Source organism: Bubalus bubalis, chromosome 7 (genome assembly GCF_019923935.1).
Source record: "Bubalus bubalis isolate 160015118507 breed Murrah chromosome 7, NDDB_SH_1, whole genome shotgun sequence".
Taxonomy (NCBI): domain Eukaryota; kingdom Metazoa; phylum Chordata; class Mammalia; order Artiodactyla; family Bovidae; genus Bubalus; species Bubalus bubalis.
The window spans coordinates 28,515,800-28,528,712 of NC_059163.1; positions in this window are offsets into that span (position 1 = coordinate 28,515,800).

Here is a 12,913-nt window from a genome sequence, read left to right on the forward strand (position 1 = left end):
AAAACCATATATTTCCAGCGACCCATCATAGATTTGAGCCTCCTAGAGTCCTCCTCCAAGACTATCTGGGGCACAGTGGATCATGCTTACTTATCCTAAGGTCTTTTCTGTGTGTTCTGGATCTTGCAGGTTCACTGCAATTTAGTTGGGTGCAATTTTTGCTCTTCTATCTTGCTTAGAATCTACTGGGCTCCTTGATTATGGTGGCTTAGTCTATCCTAGAAAATTTTCAGTTATTGTTCTTTCAAATATTACTTTTTATGCATCCTCCCTCTTCTCATAGTTTGCAGTTCCTTTCAGAAATAAGTTACGTATTCACATACTATGCTTAAAGTCTCTTAACTTCCTTTTTGTGTATTCTATATTTTTCTCTCTCTGTTGTGTCCTAGATGAATAAAAAATAATTGTCCCTCTGGTTCAAGCTCATCTATTGTTTAAGTTGTCCAATGAGATTTTACTTTATATAATCATATTTTTATTTCTTGAATGTTTTCACAATTGCTGTTCCTTTCCCTATTACCTATTTGTCTCTGTCTCCCCCCTCCACTCTTGAATCTGCTTAGTTTCCTAATATTATACTATTTTCTTAAGTTCCAAAGCCTTCTTAATGTCTAATGATCTGGAACATGCTTATTCATTATGATCGCTAGTTGATTTTAACACTTTCAAGTTTAGGTATGTTCTATACTGTGGGTCTTGACTCCTGTGTAGTGTTGATGGTTCCTCCAGAGTTTTATAAATTTGGACGTAGACTCACCAGCTGCATGAGACTCTATCTGACAGTCCTTTTTTTTTTTTTTTTAATAGTGGGAGACTTTATTTTTTTTTTTCATTAATACAAAGATGAATATATTTAAAATCTTGGAACTATGCACATTTATAGGCAAAAAATTCACATATTATCATTAACCAACATTGGGGTCCATGTTGAAGACATATCTTAGTAGGACAGTTTGACTTTCATTTCTGCCAGATATTGATCTGGGCCTCCTTCTATGCTACCTGGGAGTTTCCAGACCATACAAGGGCTGTAATGAAATCCCAAACTTACCTGAGGGCAGACTATTGGTACAGACCTTTAGGGGCCGAAAAAAATTTTTTTTTCCACCTATTGTCCATATTGAGGCAGACATGCTTCCTTATCACAAACCCATGTTTTTTTAGTGGATTTATTTCCAGTGATGGTTTTGATTTTATACAAAGATCTTTGTTACAACTCTCTTCCTTATAAGGATCCAAAATCATGTCATCAGTCTTAATGAGAGATTAAAATGTTAGCATTCAAATCTTGATAGAGCAAGCAGCTTTAAGCCTCACTCAGAACAAGCCACAGTATATACCTAGGAAATTTCCTTTCCTAGTTTCTGTTTCCTTTTTTTAGAAGAAGATCTTTGGATTTTTCTCTGGCCAACTGAGCTATTCATTTGGAAGGAGTCTTTCAAATCTTCAGGGTTTCCAAGTAGTTTCTAGAATAAGGATTTTAGGCTATTTTGTAAAAACAAACACATAAAAAAACCACAGCAAAACAGAAAACTTTTCTCTTAGTTTTGAGGAGAGTGCTCTCTGGGTTGTAGAGAGACTCTACTGAGTCATGTGCCTGTTACTCTGGAAATGAACTGTGTCACCCTGGGGCAGCTCCTGGAAGCCTTGCCTCTATGATGTGTTCTCACACTCCTGTCTACTTGTGGCTGGACAATGATTTGTTGTTGTGTAATCACTCAGTCGTGTCTGACTCTTTTGTAACCCCATGGACAGTAGTCCTCCAGGCTCCTCTGTACATGGGATTTCCCAGGCAAGAACACTAGAGCGGATTGCCATTTCCTTCTCCAGGGGATCTTCCCGACCCCAGGATCAAACTTGTGTTTCCTGCATTGCAGGCAGATTCTTCTACCACTGAGCCACCAGGGAAGCCTGGACTGTGAGTGGGTATACTCAAACTGTGCCGACTAGATTCCTTTCTCTTGAAATTTTGACTTTTATATTCCAAACTACTGTTAGTCTTGCCCTCATGGTCCTGAGATAGTTCTTTTAACAAGCTCAGTCTCAGAGCTAGTTGTTAGTATACAGCTTAATAATATGATTATTATTTTTGCCAAGATCTGCAGCCATAAACAGTTTGGAGACCTGGTGTATAATTGTGCCTAAAACAATGTGAATAGGTACCGTGAAACTAGCTTTATTCAATACTAATTGGAAGTGATTTTACAATTTTAATAAGGATAACACTGTGATTCTTCATGCTTACTTTCAAAGCAACTGTAATTTTATTATCTCAACTATTTTGCAAGTGATAGAGATACTTTGCTTTGTTTTTGCCAGGTTTTCACATTTACAAGAGTATACAGAAGTTCAGACACTTGCTCAGAACGTGGCACCCTGGCCCCTGGACTTTTGGCCTAGGGCATTTTCAAGATGTGTAAAACGCCTCTCTAAAAAGCAAGTTCCTCCTGAGGAAGTTTTTTTTTTTTTTTTTTTTTTTTTTTTCTGTCTATGTCAGGGGACATCATGGAGAAGGTAGGATCTGTTAACAGGTGTTGAGCCCAATGGGGAAATCTCTGTATGAGTTCAGGATTATGCTTCCTACATAATGGAAATTGTATTACCTCTCCTCCCATTACTCCTCCCATAAGTAGCCAATCACTGGCCTGAAATTAACATTTAAATCATCAGAATGAGTAGAGAAAGCAGTTCAACCTAGTCCTAAATTAGTATAAGTCCGTGCTATTTTCAAAGAAAACTCTGGACAATGTCCAAATTTGTGATGATACAAAGGGCTCTTGAGATCCATAGAATGTGATGCTTTTTGTGCGGTCATCAGTTAAGGGCTCTACAATACAAGGAGAGTGACATGCATTTAGACACATACACAGGATTATTCACGATTCATGGGGTCGCAAAGAGTCGGACATGACTGAGCGACTGATCTGATCTATCTGTGAGGGGGAAAAAAAAAACCTCTAAAGATAAAAGTATTTAGTAAGTTAAAAATTATTAATGGTCATAATGAAACACTTTATATGTATTCTCTACTTCTCTAATTATAAAGCAAGAGCAAATGAAAGCATGTCAATCCTCAATGTTAAGTGAATTATCCAAAATGACATCACTTATAGCTAGATGGTTTGGGAACATTATATCATACCTGTAGGATTAAAAAAAAACTCAAATACTTCCTACCACATTACACCTCTCAACTGCCAAGGTGACCCTCAGGTGGATCACAATCTTCAAATTTCTCTATTTTATTTTCATTTTTTAATTAAAAACCCACAAAATTTAGTTTTTCCATTGTAAGTGGTTACCATTATAAGTTTTTCCTTGATAAGTGGTCTTATCTACTGCTATGACTTAGACAAACCAAATCAAAACAAAACAAAACCAAAACACCCCCAAAAGCTAGTTTGAGTTTTTCTTTTTTTCAGAAGTTAATCCAAATACACTCCCGTTATCACCTGCCTGTATCTTCTCCACCCACCAGTTTATAAACTCTATTTGGAGTTTAGCTTTAGAAAGGCTGTGCCTCAAGTAATTTTTTTTCAAAGAGGGAGAAATTTTTTTCTTAAAATTTCTAATCAAATAGTTCTGTTGCTTTTGATTGATTTCTGTAACAGAGCTTCTAGCAATTTTAATCACTTTAATATTCAGTGGAGATATTTATAAATAGGTCAACTTGGATATCATGTTAAATCTGTTTGAACCCATGGTTCTCAAACTTGAGTGGTTTAGTTGCTAAGTGATGTCCACCTCTTTGTGACCTCATGGACTGTAGTCTGCCAGGCTCCTCTGTCCATGTGATTTTCCAGGCAAGAATACTGGAATGGGTTGCCATTTCTAGGGGATCTTCCCGATCCAGGGATTGAAACTGGGTCTCCTGTATTGCAGTCAGATTTTTTACCAACTGAGCTACTAAGGAAGCCCATTATCACCTGGGAAGCTCAAAATCCCCTGGAGGGCTTGTTAGACACGGCCTCTTGGGCTCATCCCCAGAACTTCTGAAATGAGACTGAGAACTGGGATTTCCATAAAATTGCCAGATGATGATAATTCTGCTGGCCTTGGAACCATATTTTTGGGTTTTCTGATATAAACTTATTTTAGTCTTATTGTAATTTTATTCTGATATGTAGCAGAATCTGCATGCATTTCTAAATATATTTTTAAAAAAAGAAATTAGAGAGAATATTAATGTGAGAGTCATTGAAATTAATTATACCTATGCAATCTTTTTGATAATATTCATCACCCATTTAGCCTCAGGATCCAAACAAATTAATTGTCCATCTTTCAATGTGACTCTGAAAAGAAAAGAGTATATAACTGTATATAATTTAATAACACTTGAAATTTATTCATTACAATTTCTGTAACATGAAATTCATATGCTTAAAATGAACACACAAATATTTTAAACTAATCATATTATTAAAATGTGACTTTTAATCATATCAGTGTACATAACAATTAAAAAAAAATCAACTAGAAGATAAATTTCCTAGAGTCTTTTGAGATATCAGCTGATAATCAGTGAACATTTACTAGACTTAAAATGCACGGGGTATAGTGTCAGACTCTGGAAAATCTGCATATAGAGGGTATCTTCCAGGCTGCCAGTTATCAACCATTTACTATGTACTCTTTATCACTACACCTCTGCAAATTTGGTTAGATTTTAAGACTTCATTAAAGCCTCATTTATTATCGGAAGAGAGAAGGATACCATAAACTAGTTATTTAAATTTATTCTATAGTTTTCAACTGCACCTAATAGAACAGCAAAGCTCCATCCCTTTGAGGTTCATTATATGAAGACCAGTTAAACCAGTCAGTCCTAAAGGAAATCAACCCCGAATATTCATTGGAGGGACTGATGCTAAAGCTGAGGCTTCAATACTTTGGCCACCTGATGCAAAGATCTGAGTCACTGGAAAAGACCCAGATGGTAGGAAAAATTGAAAGCAAAAGGAGAAATGGGCAGCAGAGGATGAAGTGATTAGATAGCATCACTGACTCGATGGACATGAATTTGAGCAAACACAGTGGAAGAAAACAGAGCATGGCCTGCTGTAACTCAGGGCGTCACAAAGAGTCGGACACAACTTAAGGACTGAACAATATCAGCAACATGAGGATCAGATCATAATAAAAATTATAATGATAATAATGTAATAATAAATTACCAATAAATTCAGTAAATTACCAATAAAAGGATAGCCACAAAACATCCCACATGATAGTGAAAACTTGAAAGTATTGTATTACCAAGACAAGAGAAAGTGTTAGTCATTCAGTCTCGTCCAGCTCTTTGAGACTCCATGGACTGTAGCCCGTCAGGCTGCTCAGTCCATGGAATTCTCCAGGCAAAAATACTGGAGTGGTTTGCCATACCCTTCTCCAGGACAAGGGTGCCTGCCATCATCACAGCCATCTCAACAAAACTAGAAAGAGTCGTAAGATCTCCAAAGGGGAAACTAAACTGCCATTATTCCCATATGACAATGACAGACTTTATTTTCTTGGGCTCCAAAATCACTGCAGATGGTGACTGCAGCCCTGAAATTAAAAGATGCTGGCTCCTTGGAAGAAAAGCTATGACAAACCTAGAGTAGTGCTGGAACAGTTGATGAACCATAAAAATAAAGATGAATAATTCCCTCACACCATATGCAAGAATCAATTCCAGGTGGATTAAAGTTTTAAATACAAAGGAACAGACTGTAAAAAAATTTAGCAGACAATACAGAATAATATTTTTATGAACTCTGTGAAGGAAAGTTTTTTTGAACTAAAACACTAAAAGTACTAAGCAGAAAAGAGAATGTTACTAATCTAAAGCATATTAAAAATAAATTTATACTAATTGAAAGGACACCACAGAAAGAATAAAAACATGAACCACAAATTGGAAAATGAGCTTTTCTATCCATAAATTTGATGAGGGTTTAATATCCAGAATGTGTAAAGAACACCTGTGAGGCAATAAAGAAAAGGTTATTAATAAAGTTATTAAGAGAGTAGATCTGGAGAGTTCTCATCACAAAGAAAAAACTATTTTTAATTTATCTATGAGATGATCAGATCAGATCAGTTGCTCAGTCGTGTCCGACTCTTTGCGACCCCATGAATCGCAGCACGCCAGGCCTCCCTGTCCATCACCAACTCCTGGAGTTCACTCAGACTCGGCCATCAAGTCCGTGATGCCATGCAGCCATCTCATCCTCTGTCGTCCCCTTCTCCTCCTGCCCCCAATCCCTCCCAGCATCACAGTCTTTTCCAATGAGTCAACTCTTCTCATGAGGTGGCCAAAGTACTGGAGTTTCAGCTTTAGCATCATTCCTTCCAAAGAAATCCCAGGGCTGATCTCTTTCAGAATGGACTGGTTGGATCTCCTTGCAGTCCAAGAGGCTAACTAAACTTATTGTAGTAATCATTTCACAATATATATAATTCAAAACATTATGCAGTACACCTTAAACTTATAGCGATGTATGCTAATTAAGTTTCAATAAAACTTGGGGAACAGTCACAAAAAAAGACTTCTCCCTCTACATCTTCAGCACATACATGATTTCTTTTCTGTTGCAGTGAGCACCTTTAGGGATTATCTGGACTTTAGCAATGAATTTGGGAGAAATAAAGTCAGGTTGTGTCTGAATACACTGGCATCACAGCTCTTGGCTCTCAGAGGGATCAGCTGTGTGAGAAAATAATAGTGAAACACTAAGAACAAAGACAGCTGTGATGCTTAATTCTTTACTTATGAAATCTGAGATCAATGCAGCAAGATACTCAACTCACCAAATGCCATCAGAAATTTTTAGAGAGACAATCACATAAATATAATCATTTACTATTGTTATGATCAATGAAACTATTGAACATCTACTATATTTGAGAAATGGGTAAATGTACCAGACCAATAATTTATTGCTTGAAGGCATATATGGTCAATAAGAAATGTTTAATGGTAAAAATCAACTTCATTGCCTTCTATAAAATATTTTAAATACCAAAATTTTATATGAATTATATCAGTTGAAGGTGGCAATTTCCACCATTAAAATACACGCCCTAAACCTTTTTGCAGTACTGCTGCTTCTTGTTGTTCAATCTTTTAAGTCTTTGTAACCCCATGGACTGTAGCCCGCCAGCCTCCTCTGTCCGTCAGGTTTTCCAGGCAAGAATATTGGAGTGGGTAGCCATTCCCTTCTTCAGGGGATCTTCCTGACCCAGGGACTGAACCTGTGTCTCCTGCATTGACAGGTGGATTCTTTACTACTGAGCCACCAGGAAAGCCCATGCTGCTGCTATCATCTTTAATAAGAAAAGCACAGACCCTTACAGTGTACCCATTTGCCAATGCAGGAGACATGAGAGACATGCGTTCGATCCCTGGGTCGGGAAAGTCCCCTGGAGAAGGAAATGGCAACCCACTCCCCCATTCTTGCCTGGAGAATCCCATGGACAGAGGAGGCTGGTGGGCTACAGTCCATAGTGTTGCAAAGGGTCAGACACAACTGAAGCGATGACTTAGCATGCACACATGTGTATGTGGGTATTCATAATGTTCTCAATATTAATTAATTAATTCAACAGATTTAAAAAATGTAACTCAACAGGAACTTCTTTGATATTCCACAATCTAAGTGTATGTGCTGCTTAGGTTTTAATTATAGTTTCTTTTTTTTTTTAAATTTTATTTTATTTTTAAACTTTACATAATTGTATTAGTTTTGCCAAATATCAAAATGAATCCGCCACAGGTATACATGTGTTCCCCATCCTGAACCCTCCTCCCTCCTCCCTCCCCATTCCATCCCTCTGGGTCGTCCCAGTGCACCAGCCCCAAGCATCCAGTATCGTGCATCGAACCTGGACTGGCAACTCATTTCATACATGATATTTTACATGTTTCAATGCCATTCTCCCAAATCTTCCCACCCTCTCCCTCTCCCACAGAGTCCATAAGACTGTTCTATGCATCAGTGTCTGTTTTGCTGTCTCGTACACAGGGTTATTGTTACCATCTTTCTAAATTCCATATATATGCGTTAGTATACTGTATTGGTGTTTTTCTTTCTGGCTTACTTCACTCTGTATAATAGGCTCCAGTTTCATCCACCTCATTAGAACTGATTCAAATGTATTCTTTTTAATGGCTGAATAATACTCCATTGTGTATGTGTACCACAGCTTTCTTATCCATTCATCTGCTGATGGACATCTAGGTTGCTTCCATGTCCTGGCTATTATAAACAGTGCTGCGATGAACATTGGGGTACTCGTGTCTCTTTCCCTTCTGGTTTCCTCAGTGTGTATGCCCAGCAGTGGGATTGCTGGATCATAAGGCAGGTCTATTTCCAGTTTTTTAAGGAATCTCCACACTGTTCTCCATAGTGGCTGTACTAGTTTGCATTCCCACCAACAGTGTAAGAGGGTTCCCTTTTCCCCACACCCTCTCCAGCATTTACTACTTGTAGACTTTTGGATCGCAGCCATTCTGACTGGTGTGAAATGGTACCTCATAGTGGTTTTGATTTGCATTTCTCTGATAATGAGTGATGTTGAGCATCTTTTCATGTGTTTGTTAGCCATCTGTATGTCTTCTTTGGAGAAATGTCTATTTAGTTCTTTGGCCCATTTTTTGATTGGGTCATTTATTTTTCTGGAGTTGAGCTGTAGGAGTTGCTTGTATATTCTCGAGATTAGTTGTTTGTCAGTTGCTTCATTTGCTATTATCTTCTCCCATTCTGAAGGCTGTCTTTTCACCTTGCTAATAGTTTCCTTTGATGTGCAGAAGCTTTTAAGGTTAATTAGGTCCCATTTGTTTATTTTTGCTTTTATTTCCAATATTCTGGGAGGTGGGTCATAGAGGATCCTGCTGTGATGTATGTCAGAGAGTGTTTTGCCTATGTTCTCCTCTAGGAGTTTTATAGTTTCTGGTCTTACGTTGAGATCTTTAATCCATTTTGAGTTTATTTTTGTGTATGGTGTTAGAAAGTGTTCTAGTTTCATTCTTTTACAAGTGGTTGACCAGATTTCCCAGCACCACTTGTTAAAGAGATTGTCTTTAATCCATTGTATATTCTTGCCTCCTTTGTCAAAGATAAGGTGTCCATATGTGCGTGGATTTATCTCTGGGCTTTCTATTTTGTTCCATTGATCTATATTTCTGTCTTTGTGCCAGTACCATACTGTCTTGATAACTGTGGCTTTGTAGTAGAGCCTGAAGTCAGGTAGGTTGATTCCTCCAGTTCCATTCTTCTTTCTCAAGATCGCTTTGGCTATTCGAGGTTTTTTGTTTTTCCATACAAATTGTGAAATTATTTGTTCTAGCTCTGTGAAGAATGCTGTTGGTAGCTTGATAGGGATTGCATTGAATCTATAGATTGCTTTGGGTAGTATACTCATTTTCACTATATTGATTCTTCCAATCCATGAACATGGTATATTTCTCCATCTTTTAGTGTCCTCTTTGATTTCTTTCACCAGTGTTTTATAGTTTTCTATATATAGGTCTTTAGATTCTTTAGGTAGATATATTCCTAAGTATTTTATTCTTTCCGTTGCAATGGTGAATGGAATTGTTTCCTTAATTTCTCTTTCTGTTTTCTCATTATTAGTGTATAGGAATGCAAGGGATTTCTGTGTGTTGATTTTATATCCTGCAACTTTACTATAGTCATTGATTAGTTCTAGTAATTTTCTGGTGGAGTCTTTAGGGTTTTCTATGTAGAGGATCATGTCATCTGCAAACAGTGAGAGCTTTACTTCTTCTTTTCCAATTTGGATTCCTTTTATTTCTTTTTCTGTTCTGATTGCTGTGGCCAAAACTTCCAAAACTATGTTGAATAGTAATGGTGAAAGTGGGCACCCTTGTCTTGTTCCTGACTTTAGAGGAAATGCTTTCAATTTTTCACCATTGAGGATAATGTTTGCTGTGGGTTCTACATTTTGCCCTAACACCAGATTCAATCTCATTTGATCTGGAAACATTTGGGCTTTGATTTTTTCCAAAGCCAAGAAGGAAAAGATGCTCCTTACCAAAGATGCCCAGGACAAGGACGGCCAACAGGAGGAACATTTGTGAGCTCTCAATAGCCATGTCTATGCTTGATCTTGATCCTTGTCTGAATGGTAGTGTCAATACTGCAGCCTCTTTTATATGCTCTCTGTAACCATAGAAGTTTTTTGTTGTTCTTGCACTCTCTTTCCACGAAGAATAGAAGGAACAGTTTATTCAAGTGGCATATTTGTCACTTACAAGTCAATGAGGAAGCTGGGTTTGTTTTTCAAGCTTTGTTTTAACTGAGCGGTTTCAAGCATGAGGTGATGAATGTATTGAATAGAAAAATGAACCCATTATTCCCTAGGAAGGAAACTGCATGATCATGAAGGGTTCAGTGCCAGTTACAATTAGTAACTTATAAAATGGAATAATAAAAGATGTCTATACATCTTTTCAAAGGTCATGTTTGTACAATGTGGGAAATGAAGATGCTTTTCCTCCTCAAGTATTTACTTTTGGCTTTTGTGCCTATTTGCGTAAATCCATTCAAGGTTATAATAGACTCTTCCAAGCTCTAACTATACTCATAATGTATTCATGTGTGTGTGCTAAGCCGCCTCAGTCTTGTCCAACTCTGATCCCGTGGACTATAGCCCAGCAGGCTCCTTGTCCATTGTATTCTTCAGGCAAGAATCCTGGAGTGGGTTGCTATATCCTTCTCCAGGGGATCTTTCCAACCTAGGGGTAGATCCTGTGTCTCTTATGTCTCCTGCACTGGCAGGTGGATTCTTCACCACTAGCAGCACTGGAGAAGCCCCATACTTAAAGTATGGGTAACCTCTAAAGATATTGAGGGCTCCCCTTGTGGCTCAAGTGGTAAAGAATCTGCCTGCAGTGTGGGAGACCTGGGTTCGATCCCTGTGTTGGTAAGATCCCCTGAAGAAGGGAAGAGCTACCCACTCCAGTACTCTAACCTGGAGAATTCAACGGAGAGGAGCCTGGCAGCCTACAGTCCATGGGGTCGTAAAGAGTCAGACATGATGGAGTGACTTGCACTTTCACAAAGATACTGAATAAAGTTCAGATTACAGCAACACTTGTCCTGGCAAGAACAGCAAATTATGGTTTACTTATGGTTTAAAGGCAGTAGTTTCAAAAGGCTTGAAGCTGAATTAACTCAGTGGATTATGAACTTCATTTTTTTTTTCTTAAGCAGTTTTATAAATGACCTCCTTCATTATCCTATACAGCTCATTTATTTATTTATTATATACATGTGTGTGTGTATATATATATATATATATATATATATATATAAATGAGCTGTATAGGATAATGAAGGTCATTTATAAAACTGCTTAAGAAAAAAAATGAAATATATATATATATATATATATATATATATTTGCATTAACAAACCCAACACCAAAGCATTTGTTTCAGTTTCCTGGGGCTGCCATTAAAAAAGTCCTACATACTATGTTTCTTAGACAACATAAATTTTTATCTCACCGATTTGGAGCCTAGAAGTCGAAAATCATGGTGTTGATAAGGTTGGTTCTTTCCTAGATCTGGGAGGGAGAAAGCTGTTTCAAGTGTCTTTCCTTGGCTTGGGGATGGTCATCTTCTTCTTCACATGCTGTTCTTGTGTGCACGTCCAACTCTAAGTTTTCCCTTTTTGTGAGGACACCAGTCACATTGGATAACCCACCCCAATGACCTGACTTTAGTTTGATTATTTCTGTAAAAACCTTATCTCCAAGTGAGGTATTGGGGGTTAGAATCTCAATCTATGAATTTGGAAGGTGGGAGTAGGGGATGCCATTCAACCTGTAACAACACTTAAGTGAAGAATCAGTGATTACTGAGGTCTAATATAGCCTGAAGATGAACATAGTCTAATAAGACTGTTTGTTTTTCTGGCTAATTCTCATTGAACAACCTGAAGGACTTTTGTTGGACACTAAGTATTTAAAGAGTAAAAATTGAGTTTTTTCTCTTGAGAAGTTCATGGACTATAGGGGGAGGCAGACATGTAAACAGATTAAAGATGGTGATCTGTGTTATAATATATAGGTACCCTGGAGGCAGTGGAGGGAGGACCTCCCCCTCAGAGCCAGGAAAGACTTTACAGTAGAGGCAACACTGGAGTTATTACAGATGAAAGGAAGCTCATATTAACATATATTTGTGAAGGGTTGCTCTGGTCTGAATGCTTGAGTCTCCCCCACAATTCACATGTTGGAATCCTAACCCCTAATATGATGGTGTTAGGGGGTGGAAGTCTTTGGGAGGTGATTAGGTTATAAGTGTGGGGCCCTCATGAATGAGATTAGTACCCTCATAAAAGTGACCCCAGAGGGTTTTCTCATCCCTTATGTCACGTGGGGATACAATCCAGAAGAGGTCCTTCACCCAGCTCTGCTGGCTTTGACTTCCAACCTCAAGAACTCTGTGAAATAACTATCTTTTGTTTATAAACCACCCAGTCCGTGGTATTTTGTTATAGCTGCCCAAATGGACTCAGACAACAGTCTTGGCATGTTGAGAAAGTGGAGAAAAAATGTTATTTCAATATTAAAATAAGTTATAATAACTTGACAACATGATCAGACCTTGGCCTTTTTACAAACCAAAAAGTTAAAAATAAGTTAGAAACACTATTCAGACATAACCTTAATTTCTTTGAGTCTCATTTTTCTTCTTCGCTAAAATCACAAAATACTATGTTATAAGGTGTTTAGATATTATGATGATAATAGGAAAGGATACAATGATATGAAAACCAAGTGTTCAAAGACTCAAAGTAACTTAGTTTTCAAGGCTTAAAAAATAGGCTCAGAAAATAAAAAAGGCTCAGAACATCATGATAGTTATTAAGGAGTTGGCTAAAGAAAATAGAGCTCT